The sequence below is a fragment of the Mytilus californianus genome, unplaced genomic scaffold (genome assembly GCF_021869535.1).
Source record: "Mytilus californianus isolate M0D057914Y unplaced genomic scaffold, xbMytCali1.0.p SCAF_32, whole genome shotgun sequence".
NCBI lineage: Eukaryota > Metazoa > Mollusca > Bivalvia > Mytilida > Mytilidae > Mytilus > Mytilus californianus.
This window is the reverse complement of record NW_026262682.1, coordinates 1634046-1657122: the sequence shown is the minus strand read 5'-3', so window position 1 is coordinate 1657122 and position 23077 is coordinate 1634046. Positions and strand designations below refer to the sequence as shown.

The 23077-nt window shown below is 34.5% G+C and overlaps 1 pseudogene; it reads right to left on the bottom strand.

Moving 5' to 3' along the window:
• Positions 1-5717: 5717 nt before the first annotated feature.
• LOC127736529 (uncharacterized) lies at positions 5718-6658 on the bottom strand (annotated as a pseudogene).
• Between the last annotated feature and the right edge of the window lie 16419 nt (positions 6659-23077).

Sequence of the window (23077 nt, the reverse complement as noted above, 5' to 3'; positions counted from 1 at the left end):
AACGATTAATTTATAAATGTAACCATATCAATAATAATTCGTGTCGGCACAAAAAGTGCTAAGTAACAGTTAATTGCATCTATATAGAGCTTTTAAAAGTTGAAGTAAGAAATATGTATGGATCTGGTTTATTTTCATGCAGAAAATCTTAATGTTCTATTTGACCAAACAAAGTTGATACGAAAAATGTTAACAATTGAAGTAATCTGCCTTAAAAGAAATCATCAAAATTGTCTAAAATAAAGCCAGATCAAAATCAAAGTTTTAAACTTCAAACATAAAACTCTGAAACTCAATCCTACATACAGGCAAGACAAATCTCTGTGTCATTAGCTTTTTAATCAAAAACAACACCCCAAGTATCACAAGTTGAAATTCAATTTTTGTTAGTTACTATTATGTCCAGAACATTTTTTAGAAAGCATGAGTCTATATGATTTATATAACTATTTTCAAGTACATGTAACCCAGTCAGTAAATAATTAATGGTTATATTATAAGATTTTGTTTGCTTAAGCTTACTTGTCTTATAGTTGACACTTTTAATGCAACATGCAGTAATGTTTTCTTTTATATTTGATCAGAAAATAAACCCCTAAATCATATATATTACTGTTCGTCATTTCAAGAAGATATGAATGACATAGAGAGACAACCTGCGCAATTGACTTTGAATTAATTATAAATTTTCAATGTTAAGTTTTCTGCTTTAGTCAGTTTGATAGGATCTACTAATGAAAGATCAATGAAACTTTGTATAAAGTTGCATGTCTATCAGAAAATATCAGTTTGGCACTTTTTAAGAGGCCCTGCCCCTTTGTATATGGTCCAATGATTTTGAATGTCAAGTTTTCTTGTTAAGTCAGTTTAATAGGAACTACTAATTGAATAAATGATATTTTGCGTAATTTTAAGTGATACATCTATTACTATTTATAGGCGGATCCAAGGGGAGCCATGGAGGGCCTGCCCCCCCCTCCCCCCTTTTCGTAGAAGAAATTTGGTTGATAATATAGGGAATTACTGGATCGTGACTGGAGCGCCCCCCCCTTTTTAGGTCAGTCAGCGGGCCCCCCTTACAAAAATTTCTAGATCCGCCACTGCTATCATAAGATTATAAGATGACTATTTTATGGCTCTGTCCCTGGTCATGGTACAGTGATTTTAATTAGTAAGCAGTGATGCTGTCCATCAGATTTGCTTTTTCAAAAATTCTGCAGACAGACAAGTTGCAATGTTATTTTTTTTAAGGAGAAACATTTCTTAATGACAGGCTTACATTATCCCTATTATTATACACAGTACTGTAATTGCAGGTAGCAAAAGTTCCCTGGGTACATCATTTTCAATGAAACTTAGTGGTAAGTTTTGTAGAATTATTCTTGCAAGATTCACTTTTAAAAATAGTACAGTTACACAACCATGGTTTTCTGTTCAATTGTAAGTAAAATATTTTTAACACATAAAAATTAACTTTAAACATGTTTAGAAATATTGTTAAAATTTGTTATTAGTCAAATTTACTGGGAACCACTTATGGCAAGATTTTAGTATGCAGTTGTTTTACTCCTGCTTTAAAAAAGGTTGGGGGATACTGTTTTCCCTCTGTCTGTCCGTCGGTCATTCCCATGAGTATTTGTCGTTGCATTTTTAAAAATAATTCTCAGTTTCCAGAGCTGATACTGAAAGGGGTAGATGACTTTTGCCTCAACTCAACAAAGAAAACAGCTAAAGACTTTGTGGATAGAGATAGGCCAATAACTAGTTGAATGCAGTGGTTAGGATCAGATAAATTAGTGTTGCCTGCAGTGGATTAACTCCTTAAAACCCGCATTAACCTTGAAAGATTATTTTATATTAAATTAGTTTATTGAAGCTGAAGTCATTCTAAACTCATTTTTTTCAGGAAACCTCTCTTGAAACATCAGTTTTTGTACTGTCTATGGCAGCATATTGAAATGAATTAATTCAATTAAATCAACAAGTGTAGTAGGTTTATGACTTAGGTTTATCATTCTTTGATTAATGACTTGTTTTGTGTGTTTGATTGATTGATTGATTGATTGTTGGTTGCTTAACGTCCAGTGGCAAATATTTCATGCATATTCAGGACGAGAACAAGTTCACAATAAATACAATAGGTAGGTTCTGTAATAGATTAAGGGATTAAGGTCGGAGAAATTTAGACTGCCACGGGAAATGAGGGTACATTGGATAGGGACAGAAATTTAGCCTTGCAACAGGTCACCTACGGACCCCTCAAAGAGTTGTCGCAAGGGTTCTTAACGTGCAAAGAGCGTGGCACTCTCTTTACACGAGGCATCGGATTTAACGTCCCCATTCTGACCGGACGTGGCTGCAAATTTGTACATCCCGCACAGCCAAACGGACGCCCCACTTTAGCACGGGTTTTACTGCCGGTCGGAGGAAGACCAATGGTGACCATACTTCTATTCCCCAGTCACCCTTGGGGGTTTGTGTGTTTGAATATATATATCTGTATTATTTTACTGTAGATAACATGCAAGAGGTGGCAATAAAACAAGAGGTAGGTCCATCTCAACATAATAATAACGATGATTTATTAGATGGTCACTGTGTAGATGACATACTAGCCGATAGAAAGATGATAGTGGAGTCGTGTCAAGTTCATGTGTGTAGAAAACGGTCATGCTTGTGAAAAGAAGAGAGGTAGAATTATGTCACTGTACGGCCTTCAACAATGACAAAAGCCCATTTTACACAATCTATTGTGTCTAATGTCAGAAGATATGTTAGTTTAAACTACATTTTAACTTTTCAGATGATGGTTGTGAAAATGAATAATATGTTGGACAGTATGTTGGTGTGGCATTTTCAGACAAACTGTTCTTGGGCCAGATTATAAGAAAGAATGGTCTGCTGCTACAGATCAACTGCATGGAGCAGATCAGCTCCAAAAATTCGTTTAAGTGGCCAAGGAAGATCAGGACACAGTGGATCCCATCTTTATTTTGAAACTAAAATTGATATATATGCTAGATACTCTTCAGGTAGAGTCTGGAGCATAACTCGTTTTGAACAGGTTTTACAAAAGTACCATAATTATTGTAAAAAAAAAAATTATAACCTTGTACATGTTTTGATATGATAATTTCCATTTTAAATTTGCATCCTTTGGTTCTCAAAAACTCTTCAAGAATTTTATGTTTTATACAGTTTCAATCTCATTTTAGTCTTGATTATTCATGCAAATGGTGAAAAGGTTATAAACATTGTTAAAAAAATATCTAATCAGCAAGAACATGTCTTCTTATATTGTATATTTAAAATTTCAAGTCAAGCATTGTGACATAAATAAGTGTAAAATAATGTTTCCTCTTCAGGTTTTCCTTCACACAAGTTGAACTCAACAACAGCTAGTGAGGTTTTAACGGTGCCAAGACAGAGACACAAACCATGGTGATGCGAAGCATCGAGAATCTGTATGCAGGACTTCCTTGCAGAGCCATAATCTAGTTTAAATCTAACTAGAGATCTACATAAATGAAGTACAATGTTATTCATATTTTTGACTCTGTAACATATTAAAAAGTAATCAACGTACAAGGAACCTTCAATATTACTTTTTAAAACTTCAACAAGATGTTGATTCTAAGACTAAATAATGTAACAGATAAAATACTACCCGGAGGGTCACCCATCTCTTGATCATACAGATCAGACATGGTTGAATTTACTCTAACATTAAATTGATTGATTGATTGTTGGTTGCTTCACGTCCAGTGGCAAATATTTCATAATTAACGTTTATTAATTGAACAATTTAGATTTGATAAATAAATTTACTGAAAACAATATATCAGAGGGTAATTATATGTTTGCCTCTTAACTACAAAAAGGTTGATTGCCAAGCAGATGTGTATGGTCTTACTTGTACGTTTTAGTTTTTGACTAAAAAAAGATTGCATGCATGATCCCCTAAGGTATTTGTTTTTCATTTTTCAGACATCTTGCACACATGAATAGGATGAGTGTGAAGAAATGTCAGTCCGCGGTTTACCCTTTAAACACGAGCCTGCGGCAAAACTCACCAAAAACACAAATAACTCACCTGTGTCAACAGGACCAGAAACTGTTTCACCTTTAATATCAACAGTAGTTTAATCAACACACCTGTCGCCACAACTATTGTTTCACCTGCAATCACACCTGTTGTTTCTCCATCTTCATCAAGCACCATGTCTTCAGTGTCATTAGATAAAACTAAGTAGGAATTCAAAACAGCAAATGGTGTCACTTCCAGGAAAGATGTGGTATGTATTGCAATTTACAAAACACACTGTGACTATGCTGAAGTCACACGAGTCTGGAAGACCAAAGTGGACATAAAATGTTTAAAAAAGAATTCTAAGGGACTAACCAGTTAGATGCTTTCAGGAAATTTACCGTTCAAAGATTGATTGTTGGTTGCTTAAAGTCCAGTGGCAAATATTTCATGCATGTTCAGGACGAGAACAAGTTAACTGTAAATACAAAAGGTAGGTCTTGTCATACTAGAGGTGGAAAATGAGGATATATTGGATAGAGACATCCCGATTTGACCGGACGTGACTGCGAACTTAATACATCCCGCACAGTCAAACAGATACCCCACTTCGGCACGCGTTTAACTGCCGGTCGGGAGAAGACCAAGTGACCATATTTCTTTTCCTCAGTCACCCTTGGGGGTTATCTTTGAAGACCTATAAATTAATTTAAAAACAAATTATTCAAAAACAGGGACACGGTATAGTAGAAAATACTGCCTTCAATCACATTTATCAAAGTCAAGCCAAAGGGGGAACCCATAAGGTTTTTTTTTTAATTTTTAATTGCAATTCTCATGAAAAATTGTCCCGAGGAATGGTCAGGGATTAACAGCTGGACACTGGTATCAACAGATGATTGACATATTAGCCCCTCCCAAATACCTAAATATTTTGATTAATTACATGTGCTTTATTTACATAAGTTCATTATCAATTAACTCCCTGGTGTGATAAAATGATGACTTTGAGATTTTTAAAAACTGTGCGGAATAATACTTACTTCGAAATTGTATGATAAAAAATTTTCTTCAAGAAATCATTGTTAGACAGCTGTAATGCTACCTTAAATTAGACACTTGACTGGTCTTTTTCAAGACTTCAACTTTTACTTTACTATAACTTCCTCCCACTAATGAGGAAGCTCATCCAATAAGGATTTAAAACCTTTATTCTGTCTTGTTTACGTACGCAGAATCCATATATCTGCTTCTCTTCATACTGTAAACGACAACTTTATTTTCCATTACCTGTGTGACACTTATTTTACAGTGACAGTTTCCACCTCATTCTGACAGTCACCAGTAGCCCTGTGAATACTAGTATAAAATCAAGGTAGCCCTGTGAATACTAGTATAAAATCAAGATTATCTATTAAACCGCTTCTGGTGCTATAAAGCGAACGTCCCTACACCTAGACCTCCATCTGTAAGTTTAAAACCCCTTGGTTATGTTTTCCCGAGTTAAAAATCATTGGGTCGATTCGTTTATGACTAATTCGGTATACACCGACCACGTGAATCAACTGTAGAAACGGACGAACCGACTATATACAATATGGCCGATTGCAGTGATATTTGTGTTGCAACTTGTGTTGCCATGGATTTGATGGTACTTCAAAGGCTCAAACAGAGTAACATCACAAGGCTGTTATATATGACTTGCATGTTCGAGCAAACAGTACAATATAACATTCTCAGACTTACAACGCTGAGCTGTTTCCAGACTAATATGGCTAGTATGTCCATCCACTTACAAAAAAACCGGTCGCTTGACTTTTCGGTCCTTTATTGCAGTAATAAAATGATCACGTACCCAGGTGTAAAATAGTTCGGAATCCATCCAACCAGTCTTTGTCCGACCAAGTACTGCTTCAGTGAAACCTTCGAGTGGATTATACCGGAAACGCTCCCCTGGAAATACAAGCATAGGTGGTAAGTAGTGTGCTGTTGCACTCATACATGCAAGAACTGTTATCTGTGATTTGTCAGTTGAACATGTTGAATACACATTCTTACTGCCTTTAGCAGCCCAAATTTTACCAGATTTTGGATTTTGCGGAAAACCACTTTCATCTGCGTTATATATGCGGGAAGCATCTTTCAATATATCTATTCCCTCTTCATAATTTTCCGTTAGGTACTTTGCAAAATCTTCAAACCACCATTTTATTTTTGCCAAGATATAACTGCGCGTTCCTTACCAAGTTTCTGCGGAGTGCGAGTAGAAATCTCAGGATGGTGTTTCATGAAAGCATATAGCCAATCCTTACCCGGAAAATTATCTTTAAATGGAGTTTTCCGACCGTCATGGTCCAAAATTGTCTTCACCGTATACAGAAGTTGCCGTCTTTTTGCCATATCTATGACCCAGTGAACAAGCATTTCTTTCTCACTATCATATAATACAGGATTAGGTTCTGATCTTGCTTGAAGACTAGATCTGCCATTAAGTTTGTCTATTATAGTAGTTTTTGGAACATTGTATTGTCGTGATGCAGATCGAATTGACATTGACTTATTTTCAACCATTTGTACTGCTTTTTTGATATCCTCTAGAGCACAATTTCTGTACTTGTTTCGTTTTCCCATTTGTATTTGAAAATCTGTAAGCAGAAAATGGTGAGGTAAAAACTTACTAAAACAAGAAATTGTGCCGACGCGATAATACATGTATTTTATGACAATATTGAAACTTAATACAATAGGTAGGTCTTGTTATGATAGAGGCCATTCGGAATGATAGTCGGGGAAATTTGAACTGCCACTGGAAAATGAGGGTATATTGGACAGAGACAGACATTTTGCCGTCAACAAGGCCACCTCCGGACCCCTCAAAGAGTTGTTGCAAGGTTCTTAACGTAAAAAAGCATGGCACTCTCTGTACACGAGGCATCAGATTTAACGTCCCCATTCTGACCGGACGTGACTGCGAACTTGATACATCCCGCACAGCCAAACGGGCCCCCCCTTCGGCAAGCCTTTTACTGCCGGTCGGAAGAAGACCACATGACCATATTTCATTTTCTCCAGTCACCCTTTGGGTTGATATACTGAATCAGACCGTGTTGAACAATGAAAATATCTGTAATAAGCAAAAGCCCGACGTCAATGTTATGCTGTCCTTTACGACTAGCTGTCCAAAAAGTACTGGCAGATTGACAGTTTGTAAAGTGTATGAAAAGAAGGCATATGACTTCAAAACAGATATCATGTAAGCTGTCATCACAAACCAGCAGGAAAGAACTAAAAAGAAAACGCTACACCAACCATCTGAAGTGACTCACACTGCATTAGCAAAGACTACACCTTATCAGGAGGAGGTGGTCCACAACCACAGATCTCGGTTTTCCTGGTTCAAATGACTTTGTGAATGTAATGAAAAAAATGAAGCTTTTTGTACTTATAATATCAACTAATAAGTATAATATATTTTATGCCCCTCCTATGATAGTGAAATTGTTTCTTAAATGCCTTTCAACTGTTACTTAGACTAATATAAAATGTTTCACTTAATCCTTTAATAGCTACCCTTAACTGTACATGCCGGTAGAAAAATTTTGCTCTTTTTATATTTTAGAACACACTACGAAAATAAGATATTTGGCAAAATCAGGAGATTCCAGAGATGTGACACCAACAATATTTGCTCTTCCCAACAGTGAATATTGTCCAGTCAAGTTAAAATGATTCGTTATTTAGTAATTAAATGTATTTTAAGTACAAATGGGGCATCCTTGGACCTAGCTATCAATTGTTTACCACACTAAACAGGCATGTTAATGATCATAATGATACATCAAGTTAAGAGTTATTAAAACATAATTTCGGTTACAAAGACGATGCCATCAAGACGAAAAAATAAATGCACAAACCAGTAGACAAACAAACAAAAAAGAAAGAAAACTGAACCCTTTGGAATGTATTTAGAAACGTTAAAAATACCACAAGCAGAAAAACAACTTTATTGAAGGCCGATTGGACAAAGAATGTTCCACTCACTCTCATTACTAAATATAATCCAATGGTAATAAACCTTAGTAATGTTATAAGAAAACATCGGAGCAATCCGCAAAAAGACAAGCAATGCAGTGAAATTTTCACCCAGGTGCCTATCATAGCGTATAAACGTAACAAAAATATCAAAGAATACCTTGCTAAATCAAGGAAATAGTTGGGAGACTTTTAAAAAGGGACCCATGCTTTAATAGTATAAGCAAAAAATCCCGAAACAGTGTTAATTATTATCTTAATAATAGGCAACAAACTTTCATATAAATGAAATTAAAAAAACGGTGTAAAGTCTTGAGATTAATTACGTATGTTGGTTGAAGGAACCGCATTTAATCGCAACTTTGACTTGACTTATGAGCTGATCAAGTATGACAAGACTAAAACATTACTCACCTATTGCATCTATGTCTTTGTAAGCCTGTGAAATTGTGTCGTCAATCCTGATCAGTTGTCAAGCACCTTGTAATACCAAGTCAGGAGCTTGTAATTCAGTGGTTGTCATTTGTTGATTTGTTACACATGTGTTTTTCGTTTATTTTTTGTACATAAATTAGGCCATTAGTTTTCTCGATTGAATTTTTTACATTGCCTTTTATAGCTGACTTTGCGGTATGGGCTTTACTCGTTGTTGAAGGCCGTAGGCCCTAAAGTTGTTAATTTCTGTGTCATTTAGTCTTTAGTGGAGAGTTGTCTCATTGGCAATTATACCACATCTTCTTTTTTATATTTTCACTAGTATTTATTCATTTTGGAAGGCGTGTATTACGGATACTGATCGAATTTAGCCGTTGCTGAAAAAAACACCAATGTCATACATGAAACTTTCACTGAATTTACCTGCAATCTCTCGTACAGTCTGTCTACAGAGGATTCTCTGGTAAAAGCATCATGAAGATGGTGAGGTATGTTGTCTAAGCCTGGCATCATTACCCTCATTGCAAAAGGATCAAACCGGTTTCCTTCTTCATACTCAACATTTAAAGGTATCTCTGTGTGAGGTTTAACTTTAAAATGGTGGTAACCCTTTATACTCCACACAATATTGACATACCTTGTGTTAATTTTTTTGCCTTTGTGAGTGCTTAATGCCATGTGCAAGGTCAATGTTTGTAATTGAATCTTCATAATTTTGAGAAGTTCATCAGTCATGAAAAGCCAAGACCTTGTTTCATTTCATAAGTCATGGATTTCCATGACTATTGACAAAAATACAAAAAAAAAAGGGTCATGGATTGCCGTGACTTTGGTATTGGTTTTTAAAACTGAATACTCCCTTGACCCTAAATAGAGTAACAGTTCAAAGTCATGGGTCATGGAAAACCATCACTTTTATTAGTCATGGTTTACCATGTTATCCCTGACTGTTCCAGCTATATTAATTTTTTTTTAATTTTCTGTAAGCTCTTAAAGGTCAAGAGACTTTTTAAAAAGATGTTTTGAATTTGTATCAACTTTTTTCATTTCGATTTCTTTGCGACGTAATTTGTGATTTAATGGCACTTATTTTAAGCTTTTTAGTTTTGCAAGTAGAAATGAAAAAAAAATTTAGTCTAATTTTGTCCATTTTCCGCCTAAATTGCTGATTTCCAAAATATTTTTTTCCTTTTCAGCCGGAATTTGGGCTTCCTTAAGTTCCTTTTATTTTATTCTGGCTTCAATAATTGATGATTTTTCACTAAAATTTGAATGAAATCTGTGATGTCTCTCTGTCTTTTTTCTTCCCCCATTTTCCTGCATCTAACTATTCGAGTGTTTTTCTACCCCAAGGGTGACTGGGGAATAGAAGTATGGTCACTATTGGTCTTCCTCCGACCGGCAGTAAAACCCGTGCTAAAGTGGGGCGTCCGTTTGGCTGTGCGGGATGTACAAATTTGCAGCCACGTCCGGTCAGAATGGGGACGTTAAATCCGATGCCTCGTGTAAAGAGAGTGCCACGCTCTTTGCACGTTAAGAACCCTTGCAACAACTCTTTGAGGGGTCCGTAGGTGACCTGTTGCAAGGCTAAATTTCTGTCCCTATCCAATATACCCTCATTTCCCGTGGCAGTCTAAATTTCTCCGACCTTAATCCCTGAATATATTACAGAACCTACCTATTGTATTTATTGTAAACTTGTTCTCGTCCTGAATATGCATGAAATATTTGCCACTGGACGTTAAGCAACCAACAATCAATCAATCAATCGAGTGTTTTTCTGCTTCTCCGTTTTTTCTTTCAGCCAATCTGCAGTGCCATTATTCTTAAACATTAATTTTTCATTAATTGTGGAAGTGCTTGTGTTTGATGCAATGGTATTTTGCCGATCTATTTGAGCCATTAGTCTTTCCAAGGTTATGTTATTGGCTGAACATGATTTTGAACTTAGAATCAATTCTACTGACGGATTTGAATATATGCCACCATCTAAAAAAGAGAGTTTTTTGCTTTTAGTTAATAAATTACAATAAATCAGTTTGACGGCTTCTAAAACAGTGTCCTGATTAGTAGTTTCAGTTTGTTCAAATATTTTATAATCTAAATCCGGTTTCTCTGGGTTTTTTTTGGGTCTCCAAATGTTGTAAAGAAAATATTTGTAATTTTTTATCAAAAATAAGTTGAGGTTTTTCAGAAATTTTTCAAGACCTGTTATAAGTTGGTTGTAGACTGAAGACAGCTGCAAGGCTGTTGGTGTTGAAGCAGCTAGATGAAAATAAGGCGTTGTTATATGGTGACATACAAGAGCATTGCTTGACATATAGAAAGTATCACAGGATTTCTAATATAATGGATGATGGAATTTTGAAGAATATTCGGCCGAATTTTAGATGAAGTTAAATATTTGTAAAGATGTTGATGAATTGAAAAAGTTCCAGCTGTATTGTAGAAATAGGTGTTGAATCTGTTTCCTTTAAATTTCATTATCGATATATGAGAAATTCAAACCATTTCTAAAAAATGTTGTGAAAAGCAAGGATCTCCGGATTTGTCATCATATAAAATTTTCGAAACACAACGTAGAAAATTTTGTACAAACTAATTTGTTAAGTTGAAGATTTTTGGTAATTTCCAAATGTTTTGCCACTCTTTTTGCCTCTTCTGCAAACTGTAAAAGAGGATGAACGGAACAATGAAATGATGATGTCTTTTTATATTCTTCTAATGATTCAATGACGTTGTTTATTAATCTGTTGGTCTTTATTTCTGTTGCGCTCCTATCAATCATACAATTTGATATTTTGGATACAATAGGACTGTCGGGTGAACTTATATTTTCAAGCATTTCAACAGTGGCTTCAGTATACTGTTCAGCAGTACCACATGCAATTTCATTAGTACCTATATGAATTAAAACACATCCTTTGTATGCATATGTATATTTTCAACATTGATTTTTATATCTTAAGGAGGCTCGAGGGAACAAAAAAATCATCAAAAATTGAAACATTTTTTTTTTATTACAAATTTTATTTATTACACTATTAGTTGTTACTTTATGATATGGTACAAAATCAAAAATTCAATTTAGTTTGGCCCCAGATGACTTTTAACATTTTTATATCATTGAAAAATCTCCAAATTATCTCCCTTTGGTGAAAAATGCATTTTTTTTTTGCATTTAAATTGAAATAACTTGATCAAGTCATCGGTGACCTACATTTTTTTATTTTTCAAATGAACTGTACTTAAACTAAACTATTGTAGAATTTAAGCGATTTCTGTAATGTAGTTCTTTTTTATTTCGATATTTCATTTTTTTCTTCTATAACCAATAGTCCAACAGAAAAAAAAGTACCTTAACAAAAATGCATGCTTCCTTCAATGGAAGATAGTGAGCTCAAATGAACGGTAACCCCATGTTTTTATTTATTTTAATTTTTGATAGAAAAAATTAGAGAAATCCTTTATTTAAAAAACAAATGGATTTGTACCCACGAGCCCCCATTAACATGTCAAAACTGATATCATTATTTGTTTTTGATGGCTAAATGCAATATTTAGAACCTTATAAACATGATAAAGATGTGTTAAACACCAGTTATCAATCAAAGAAAGTTTTTGTTGTAGAATCATAAATCCCTGTATTTAATGATGTTTTGGTTGTTCAGTATTGGGGCATTAGTGGCAGATTGTAGTTAAACTTCTGTATTACTAGCCATTCAACAAGGTTTCATACCATAATAATGATGTCCTCTCTTTATTATTGCATCAGTAGTCCTGTAGTAGCCTCTTTGCCAACAGTGACTTTGGACCCCAGCAGGGTCAAACCAAAGACTTTAAAATTGGCGTTTGCTACTTCTTCAACTGTTTCAGTACTTAAACATCCATCGGATTTCGTAGTAAAACATGTACCCCTGGTAGCCAAGTTTGGAATCAATCAATCTATTTAATATACCTATAAAGCAAGTGTCCAATTTAAATAAATGAACTTTGAAATTGTCAATATCAAAGTGGTCGTGTTGTTAATGTTGTCCTCCACTTTATAAAAATGGGAAACGTTAATGAACTCCAAGAAATGAGCTATGATGAAGTTCGGAAGATAGCTTTATGTATTTCCTCGTTGTCGGCAGATTCGATAGATTCGATCTCCGGAGGTACAAGTGTAGATGTATCATCGTCACTCTCCTCTGCATGTAAGTTGATGTCAGGAACAACGACAACACCCTTCTTTGGGGCAGTTAGTTTTAACAAATGGAGTCACTGAATTTTTTCAGTAGATTGACCGAGCTAAACAATTTTTATTTCCGTGCAAGTGCGTTTGCAATCTCAGCATGAACTGTAAGAAATCCATCAGTCAAATTTGAAAATTCATTCTGTGTGGATCTGTAATTGAAATCTTCCTCCGTAAGGATTTTCATGTTCAGTAAATATGTCTGTTGCTTTATAGGAAATATCACAGCCCAATTCTTCGCGAGGTTCGGTTAGGTTATCTCTATCAATTTCTACTTTGGAAATATAATGACAATTTCTACTTTGCTCAGAGTCCTTCCTTGACATCTGAAAGTTTGGAAGAGTGTGATAAAACACAACGACAATCCATGCCGAATTCAAAATTTGAAGTATTTGTTCTTAACATATACATTTGTAAATATGGGGGCCTATGTGCATTTCCGCGAAGGTTGTAAGTTATAAAATAAAAATCAAAGTAACTTATTGCTCCCTATCAATAAGACTAATTATTTGTTATATGCTGTTTTTCATAAGGACTGATACACCACTGACTGTTTGCAAAGCCAGGGCTGGCTAAGTTATATGGGTTATGTTCTTTGATGAAGGCCGTTCATAGATCTATAATTTCTTTTTCTAGATTAAAATCTTGCTAGCTGTTAGGTATATATAAAGTGTTTATTTAGTGGCACTGTAAGAGTTCTATAGTATTTATTATCTATAAAAAGTGGTTGAAAATTGTAAAATGTAGTAGATTTATAAATAATGACAGTGGCCGATTAAGGTTACATCAAATACAATTATCTGGAAAATGTGGTCAATTTGATATAATATGTTTTACAATCATCTGAAAAAAAAAATGGTCGTATCTTGTAAATTCTGGTAAAATTTTAAATAAAGAAAGTGGCAATTTATCAATAATAATAATAATAATTTTCTACATTGCCAGAGCATTTTAGAAATTCTTGTGGTTTCAGCCCAACACCAGTTCAGCCAAATTGTATATAATAGTGGATTTATTTGCCCGAATCATGGGGGTAGACGGGAGTTTTTTCTGTTGAGTTATTCATTTTCACTTTTTATAAGCGTGGTTGTTATTTTATCTTTTTAATTATACCCTCTGTTAAAATTATATATATGTAGGATGGAGACTATACACATGTAGTATGGCGGCATGATTATTCCCCCCCCCCCCCCCCCCCCCCCCCTGACATATGACAATTACATAAATCGGCAGCAACAATAAGTTGCATGTAATGCTTTACATAGCAATGCTACACAAACAATGATTGATATAATATGCTAAAAAAAAGTCAGACGACGAAAATCATTTTGTACTTTCTTATAGAATAACACCACTTGATATTGGTTACAGTCCGGTAGACCTATTGATGGTCCCACTTGCACCTGAATTGCCTAATTAAAACAGTATTATGACAAACGACATCGGGCGCGACCATTTACTCAAGTTAAAACCATTGTTATCTCAATGTTAAAAAGATGCATGTAGATGAATTTACTATCAAGGTAGAGGATGCAAATATAGACTTTGATGACACAATAAAATCTGCACCATCTTTTACTACAGCATCATCAGCTAGTATTAATAAAAAGCAGAAATTTGTCAACACCTTTAATTTAGCAAATTAGTCAAGAGACAAAAAACTACAAAAATGTCATGGTACAAATTAAAATATTACGATTTTTTTAAAAGTTTTTTTTCATTGTTTAATCGATATAATATATTTTTTAAATTTGCTTGTTGCGCACACTTCTTTATTCGTTTACCTCCCCCATTTTAAATTCTCTGTCTGGAAACTTAAACTGACATATCTGATAACCAGGATAATAGAGGGTATGTACGAGTGTCGCAGCGACCTTTTCAACAAACGCAATATGGTGGTAGAGGCAGTCGCATACACCGAATAGATATTATGCAAATAGATGATGATTCAACTGTTTATTAATACAAAGAACACATGCCAAACCTCAGTAAGATAATCGTTATAACTGGTAGTTAATCCACCATAATTGACCGTCTTATTTGCAGCAATATTTGAATACAATAACTACAATTTTTTGGTCGCATAAATTAATGATGCCAGTATGTCCTTTTATTCAAAATATTGATACGTAATAAACTTTCAGTAGTTTTGATATAAACTCATGCTGACTTGTACAACAACATTATTTGACCGCATCAACCAAAACTGACCATATTTGCACTTTATTTTGTAAATCTACATAGCCACATAGTAAATCAGCCATATTTTTAATGTCAGGATTCAATGTATAATACATATATTATATATATTTATATATTACATATATAAATGACAGCAATATTGGAACACAATAACTACAAATTTTTGTTCACCTAAATGCTGTCCTCCTTTTATTCAAAATATTGATACGCAACAAAATTTCAGTAGTTTTGATACCGCAAGCTGACTTGTACAACAAAATTATTTGACCGCATTAACCAAACCTGACTATGTGTACTTTAATTTGTAAATCTATATACCCGCATGGTAAATCAGCCATATTTTTATTTCAGGATTCATGGTTTGATATTTTGATTTTGAGTTTATGATTCAAAGAATTGAAGTCTGATTATTTAGTCACTTTATGTATGTTGAATTTGAACATTTCATATATGCACGTGTACGAACACAATGGGTCCGATTAAGAAAAAGAAAAAAAAAATGCAGTTTATAATCCTAAATGTACATTTCTCGAAAATATGACAATCGCTAGACTGAAAGCACAGTTAAAAAAAGAATATCGCTTATCTAATGCAAACTGCAGGGTTCGCGAAAATCATCGGTCCTGGCCGCCAAAATTAGCTTGGGACCTGTATTTTGTACGCTAGCGGCGGTCTTAATGACCGATGCAAAAACGGCCGTTGCAGTGCCACTGTCGTCATTATTTTTCATCCATCATCACATGTATCAGGGCTAACATCAGCGAGAACGTAGACCCAACCACTTATTTTCCGCAAGTTTCCAGGATAAAAGGGAATGGTTCAACTTCGACATTAAAAAAAAAGTCATGACATGTTCGATATGAATTGAGTACCCCAGCGCAGGCAGTTCCAAGCGTATTGAAAATTTAAATAACCGAAACTAATTTATCCCAGGATGCTCCAATTTCAGAAAAAGTTCTATTTTAGATCATGAGAAGTCTAAACACCATCAATATTATATTGTCCCCAAGGGTGACTGGGGAATAGAAGTATGGTCACCATTGGTCTTCCTCCGACCGGCGGTAAAACCCTCGTCAAAGTTGGGCTCCCGTTTGGCTGTGCGGGATGTACAAATTTGCAGCCACGTCCGGTCAGAATGGGGACGTTAAATCCGATGCCTCGTGTAGAGAGTGCCAAACTCTTTGAACGTTAAGAACCCTTGCAACAACTCTTTGAGGGGTCCGTAGGTGGCCTGTTGCAAGGCTAAATTTCTGTCCCTTTCTAATATACCCTCATTTCCCGTGGCAGTCTAAATTTCTCCGACCTTAACCCCATACGCCTCTATTACAGAACCTACCTATTGTATTTATTGTTAATTTGTTCTCGTCCTGAATATGCATGAAATATTTGCCACTGGACGTTAAGCAACCAACAATCAATCAATCAATCAATATTATATTGCAAAACAACCTGCAGCCTTACAACCCATTTCATCTGTTGATTTCTTATCCGTGTATACGGGTGTTTGCATTTTGTTGACTATTTACTTGTATCTACATTATGTACTTCAGCTTCATTCTGTTAAGGTAGTTCTAATGGCATATAATTTATGATCTAGTCAGGATTATTTTCCTGGTTGCCCATTTCTGTGTGAAATAATAGTTTAAATTAAGTTATTCAGAATCACTTCTATGCACAAGTCAATTATTTCTGTTCAAAAGCAAACACGAAATCAGCAACACTCTTTTTGTGACCCGCGATCTTAGGTTCACGTATTTGTAGACGAAATGCGCGTCCGGCGTATTAATTATAAACCTGGTACATTTGATATCTATTCACACCACTGGGTCGATGCCACTGCTGTTGGACGTTTCGTCCCACAGGGTAGCACAAGCCTAGCAGTCAGCACGTTGGTGTTGACATGACTATCAATTAAGGCAATCCATTATCTATTCGCTTTTGATGAAAAAGTATTAACAACAGTCATAAAAGTAGGAATGTAGCTTTTTCTTGTCAAAATATTTACATTCCTATCTAATGACTTTTGAAATACTCGATCTCTCTTTCAGGTATTGTTCACTGGCTGTTCATTATAACTAAAACTTGGATTGTTTCTAATTTTGCTCTGATCTTTGATGAATTTGGCGAAGACGGTATATGGGGGAAATGCAACATAATGTTCGTTCGTGTATTTTACAGCAGTTAAAGTCCATCTTTTTTATAAATGATATGAAAGTTTGTTCACGATAGACTTTAAACCAGATGACGAGTCATAGTGGCTCATCACTTTCGGATACTTTTTTTCTACTTTTTCTCTATTTTCGATAATATATCTGCAAGTTGATAGAGTTTTTTTATAGTCTTTGTATGTAATGTTTGGGAAAGGATCTACCTTATGTCTTAAGACAGCCTCGAGCATTTCTGGACTTCCGTACCGGTCTAGCCGTTTCCATATTCTTATCAATGTCTGATGAAGGTGATACGTATTTGCAGTCTTTATGTAGCGTACTTGTTGTGATTCAGGTCCTGTCGACTTCATTAATAAGTCTACTTCCGCACTTGGTGAAATATTTAAGTCTGTGATTACCTCAGAAAAGCTTGACTTCCATAATGAATTAAACTCTGGTTGATCATTAAAACTTGTTAGTCTTGTCATAAGATATAATATGATGTTGAATTCATCATTCGGGTAAATGAACAGCGTAGTTCAGGACCAGGGACGGATGCATTAATATTCAGATCATTATCTTTAGCCTCTCTGATGATCTCTGAAACAACATATTTCAAAGTTTAATCGAAGTCATGCACAACGCTGATTGCCTCGTGCAGGTCAGGTTCATAAATGTTGTGACTTTGCCAATTTATGTCGCAAACTTTTACATGGACATCGTCCGACCGCTTCAGAACTAAATCTGTAACGTCTTATAGTACCTTCTTCCACAAGCTGCTTAATTTGAAGTCAAATCACGATGAAAGGTCAAGGTTGCACACTTTCTAAATTTCAGTATGTTAGCATTTTTGCATACTCTGTCTTCTGAATAATAATAATTTGCATGGAAATATGAAAATCTGTTAGAACAGATGTTAACAATCAGTTATCAAACGCACTTTAAATATTAATGACTGATTTCTAATAAATAGGGCTGTTTTCCAGAAATTCCAGTAAAAACGATAAAATTGTATTGAAACAAAAAAAAATGTCTATTATTCAGTTGTGATTCACCATATAACCAAATAACATATTCTATTTAGTGCTTTGGGAGTTTTTGACACTATCAAATTACTGCAATTACCCTTCATGCTAACTAAACAGCCAATTATAGCAACTCGTGCAGTTGCCCAAAATACCACCATCTGCAAGAAGATTTTTTTGCTGTTCTTTATTAACAAAATTTGTATGTTAATATGAGATTAAAAAACTAAAATCTTATAATCACAAAAGTGATTGATTGATTGTTGGTTGCTTTACGCCGCATTAGCACAACAAGGCTATATCGCGGCGAGAGCTAATTCGAATATTTTTTTACAATTTAAAGCATATTTTTAAAATCAGACAAAAGGCCCTTCAATAAACTAAAATTCTAGATTAAAGCAAAAGTGTTTAAAGGATATAATACACGCGGGATTCGTTTTTTCGGGGAAAATTAGGGAGCAAAACTTTGATATTTCAATATGTGTTTTTAGAAAACTTGTTTTCGTGTTGTCTTCTACTGGAACGTGAACTGACTAAGGGCGTAAAAGTTTATAAGTTGGCAACTAAGAATTTTATGTGTGCCAATCTTATCAAGTCAAGTTATATAATTATTTCTTGAAATACATGTGAATTGACACATTTTGCAAATCATTTTTTATTTGAAAATTCTAGCAATTCGTTATAACTACACTTTCAATTCCGGAGTAGTTAGAAAGCTGCACTGTAGTATAAAGATGACTGATTGATTGTATGTGTTTAACGCCACTTTCTGCATTATTGACTACTAAATAAAATTCAGAATTGAAATGGGGAATGTGTTAAAGAGACAACAACCCGAGCAAAAAGCAGAAGCAGCCCAAGGCTACCAACGGGTCTTCAACACAACGAAACAATCCTGCTTCAAAGGACAGGCTTAAGTTGACATCTAAACGAAAATGTGTACTAGTTTAGTGAAAACGAACGCACACATAACTCCGAAACATATAAGAGAAATAAAGTAAAAAAAAACAATGCAAAAGCTCCCGACTTAAGACTGGCGCAAATATGCAGAGGGGTTAGACATGTTTGTGAGATCGCAACCCTCTCCTATACCTCTAGCAAATGCAGAATAAACAAACACACAGCAATACGCACAGTAAAATTAGTTAAAAAGAAGTCCGAGTCCGATGTCAGAATAGGGAACTGACGAAACTAAGCAAAAATGATGGTGCAACATAAATAAACAAAGGACTACAGCAGTTGCTGATATGCCAGCTCCAGACCACATATATCTTCTACATATACAGTTTTTTGTGGCGATCAGTTTTTATTGGAGGAGGGACAGGGACCCGGAGTGCCAAAAGACCAACCGGCTCTCAGCATTATACATTTATTATATTTGTTAGTATGAATGACGAAATTACTGTGTAGGTGTCACACAAAAATTCAACCAATCAGCACCAAATGGCCCTGTGTAAAAGTAGGCAACCTCTAAATAATCAAACCAAAATTATCAGAAGGCCGCATCTTGACCTAAATTACATTAATTACAGTTAACAATGATGTGAAAATCACTTGGCTTATGCACCATTAATTTATTATATTTTTGACATATAGATACTGATACCTCAGGAAACATTAAGCATTTTGTGCAATTATATCATTTCTGGAAGTTTATTTAAGAAATGCAACTTTATGTAAATATTGCGCAATAACATTTAAGTTTGCATTTTATTTGGAATTTTGGTATATTGTTTTATAAGGTTCAGACAATTTTTAAATGAACAAATTTCATGCAGGTACCAGAAAAGGGCATTTTGTTTAACTGTAGCAAAATTTTTGAATATTCATGTTGACCTTTAACCTTGATTTAACGACAACTGCATCGTACGAGTTATTGACGACCGAGCAAAACAGAAAGTACAGATAACAAGCTTTCGAATGATATATAATATAGCCGTATGTTAGGTGGGTGCATTAAAGTCGTTAACTAAGCGTCTTTTTGAAAAATGTCACTCGCCTTTTATCTTGTGTTAATTTGATTTACTCAATATTTTATTGATCTAAGATTCTGTTATTTTCCATAGCAGAATGAATGGAGCTACGGATTTTTACCGAGGATGGATTGATTACGAGAATGGATTTTGAAGTTTGACATCTGAGTTTTGGTTGGGTAATTTCTTGTCAATTCATTTAATACTTTTTTTTTCTTTTTTTTGCAGAGTTAGTATTACCTATTTACTGTACTTATTTTCCCTAAGTTTGTATACAAGTTTTGGATAATTATATGTTTATTCCTCAAATTATTTACTCTCTGATGTCTATAATACATAGTTTTAGGTATATACTTTTTTAACACAAGAAAAATGTTATGATCTTCACATTGATGCTGTAACGTAAACACTTATAGTCTATGTTCAACGTCCCTTAGACAAAGACAACTCAAGTCGTGTTGACGGATGAAAATTTGGATATGTAACCTGTTTAATCTGAAATATATTAATTGTTTATAAGTGTTAAATAAACTTAAATAAAATTGTTTTTCTTTATCAATGCCATTGATTAATCCAGAATAATAAATAACAACAAACACATGAAAATAAAGCATATATTTCTTTGATTCTTCAAAGCAAAAACATTTTTCTACAATATATATATTTCGAAATTATTATATATTGTTTTCACCTCAGTGTTTGTTAGTTGTGTGTTTTTTTGTTTTTTTTTTTTTCAATTTGTCTTGGTGAGTAATAGACCTGATACAAAAACTATTAGTATTATGTAGACTGTTTCTATCTTCACGTCGGACTTCGTTCTCAACCTTGTTATTGTTGTCTCTCCTATACTTATGAGTTTAAGGTCTTCCTTTGTTTTCATTCACCTCCTTCAACAGTATTGAATCGAGTACATTTATCAAATGAAAAATGTATCTATTACGACGTTTTTCTAGAATAAGTTAACCACACGTTATGCAGGATCTGCTCACTCTTTCGGAGAACCTTGGATTAACCCCAGTTTTTGATTCGTACAGGCATTTCAAAATTTATGGATAAAAACTGGTTTTATATCTAGCTAAACCCTTCACAATTATATTAACCCATAACATCGTTTAAAGCAAAGTTAAGACTTGTAGGATTTAACAAGAAATGATAAGCCGATTGATTGACATTTGTTCGCAGATGTACTTCTTATTTCATTTTTCCACAGGAAATAATTTCATAAATGTTCTTACCACTTCTGGAAACTACAAACTTTACATTCACCTTGAAGATTTTGAATGAAATTCCAGATATGCAGAGTATTGCAAATTCATTGTCGGAGATGCCACAACAAAGTATAATTTGAATATAGGTGGATATAGCGGTGATGCAGGTAAAACTTAACCATTTCACTTGAGTATTTTGAATAAAAGAGACGTGTGTGAAATATTTAATTAGGTTTCAATCTAATATTATAAACATCATAACATTAAAGTTATCATTATCTTTCTCAAACAAGTATGTAATCTCTCTAGATGGTTGAAATTGTTGTCTTTATCAGTATGGTATATGTCATACTGTTATTCTCCTCAACGCATGGAAAATCCGCCAAGTTGTGTTTGTAATACTCATTTTCAAAATGATTGATTGATTGTTGGTTGCTTAACGTCCAGTGGCAAATATTTCATGCATATTCAGGACAAGAACAAGTTAACAATAAATTCAATAGGTAGGTTCTGTAATAGGAGCTTCTGAGATTAAGGTCGGAGAAATTTAGACTGCCACGGGAAATGAGGGCATATTGGATAGGGACAAAATTTAGCCTTGCAACAGGTCACCTACGGACCCCTCAAAGAGTTGTTACAAGGGTTCTTAACGTGCAAAGAGCGTGGCACTCTCTTTACACGAGGCATCGGATTTAACGTCCCCATTCTGACCGGACGTGGCTGCAAATTTGTACATCCCGCACAGCCAAACGGACGCCCCACTTTAGCAAGGGTTTGACTGCCGGTCGGAGGAAGACCAATGGTGACCATACTTCTATTCCCCAGTCACCCTTGGGGGGTTTTCAAAATGAAGTTAAATTTACCTGAATTGTCGGTGGACATTCATTCCTTTTTTATTCAAGCTGTAATCTTTACAAAAGGACTCAAAATTTCAAAAGCATCTTCCTAGAATCAGTATTCAAACAATAGAACTACATTATCCTAGAGAACATTTCCGATAGTCTGTCACCGGAAGGTAGAGGCCGACGCTTTAGGAAAGTATTGCTATAGCAAACTTCCTAAAAAAGGAGATGAGGTACGAGACAAAATAAAGTGAGATTGTGTGCATGTATAGTATCAATTTTTGAAGATTGAACAGAACTTGAATTTGATTATTGCTTTTAAGGTAAAATTTATTTCCATAATGTTAAATGTATCGGATATCAGAATGCCGGTTCTCGTTACCTGGTATAATATAGAATCAATCAGGTTTTTTCAATAAATAAGTGTAATACACATGTATTAGAGAGAAAAAACGAAATAAATGCCACCCATAACAGATGAATGCTCAGCTTTTTAGAATTTTCATGATAATTTCCTACAATAAAGGACAAAGTAGTGATAAACTATTAAAAAAAAAGATACCCGGTGCAGAAATTTAGCAAGGGAAAGGAAATTCAAAACTCTTAATTCACCGAATTGATAACTGGGCTACATTTCCTTCTACTACTAGTATACCTTTATTTGAAATGCTCAGAAGTGTAGGATGCTTGACAGTTTGTCCATTAGAACATCAACTAATCATGAATATCATATCAAGCTCATCGCCTGTTTTTGCTCTGATACCATTAGTTAGCGATGGAAAGCACCAATTAAATAATGTACTGGATATCTCAAACGACCCATCAAGTCATCCAGAAATGATGGCATTAACAAGACAAAATACCATTAATATTTGAGATTCTTAAAGACTCTGGACCTATACCAGCTATTTAAAAATCAATAGATAATTTTGTTCTAGTAAAATTATGAATA